Source organism: Elephantulus edwardii, unplaced genomic scaffold (assembly GCF_000299155.1).
Source record: "Elephantulus edwardii isolate Elephantulus edwardi_28Jun2011 unplaced genomic scaffold, EleEdw1.0 scaffold00038, whole genome shotgun sequence".
In the NCBI taxonomy this organism is placed as follows: domain Eukaryota; kingdom Metazoa; phylum Chordata; class Mammalia; order Macroscelidea; family Macroscelididae; genus Elephantulus; species Elephantulus edwardii.
The window spans coordinates 13657970-13659267 of NW_006399788.1; positions in this window are offsets into that span (position 1 = coordinate 13657970).

A 1298-nucleotide genomic window follows, 5' to 3' on the forward strand; every position below is an offset into this window, starting at 1 on the left:
AAAAAAATAGCCAACCACAAATTGAGATACTTAGGAGTGTACCTAACTAGAGACACAAAAGACCTATACAATGAAAACTACAGAACATTTCTGTGAGACACAATAAAAATTAAAAAAAATCTAAAGAAATGGGAAGGTGTGCCCTGTTCATGGATAGGAAAAGTCAATATTATGAAAATGACAAGCCTACCAAAAGCATTTTATGTTTTCAACACAATCCCAATACCAAATTCATTTTTCAAGGAGACAAAAAGGGAAACTGTCAAGTTTATTTGGAGAGAAAAGAGACCCCAAATAAACAATGCAGTTCTGAAAAACAAAAATGAAGTGAAAAGCATAGCACCTCTGAACCTACTGCACAGTGGTATTAACCAAGATAGTATGGTATTGGTACAACGACAGGCACATAGACTAATGGAACAGAATTGAGCACCCAGAAATAGACCTAGCTATCTACTCAACAAGGAAATAAAACCTATCAAATGGGGAAATGATAACTTCTTCAACACATTTGTTGGCAAAACTAGACTGACTGTTACATGCAGAAATCTAAAATAGGATCCACATCTCACACCAAACACAAAAAGTCAACTCAAGGTTGATCAAAGATGTGGGAGTAAAGCCCCAAACCATAAGGTTTATCAGAGACAAATAGGGATCAAGCTTAGACAATCTTATCTATGGTATAAAGAGTCTGCCAAATACAGCCAGAAATGCACACTCTGGAGTGGATAAATTTGATGAATGGGACATTCTAAAGATTAAATCCCTGTGCACATCAAGCAATTTTCCAGCAGAATGAAAATAACATCTACTGACAAGGAAAAAAAAAATTGGCAATACCATTTCAGACAAGGGACTCATATGAAAAGTTTATAGAATCCTGCAGGGCCTCCATAATAAAAAGACTGAGAATATAATATAGGCAAAAGACACAGAAAGAAGTTTTACAGAGGAAGATATTTGGATGTCCAACAGACAACATGAAGAAATGCTCAAAATCACTGGCAATAAGATAGATACAAATAAAAAGCAAAATGAGATACCATCTCACACCAGTTTCAGTGGCAAAGTTTAACAGGACAGCAAGTTATAAATATTGGAGAGGATGTGGCGAGATAAGAACGCTTATGTACTGTTGGTGGGATTGTAAAATGGTACAACTACTCTGGAAGGCAGTTTGGCATTTCCCCAAAAAGATGAACACAGAAATTGCTTATGACTTAGCTCTTCCACTGCTTGGAATATACCCCAAGAAAAGTAGAATTGAAGTACAGAGATTTGTAGACCATGTTTAC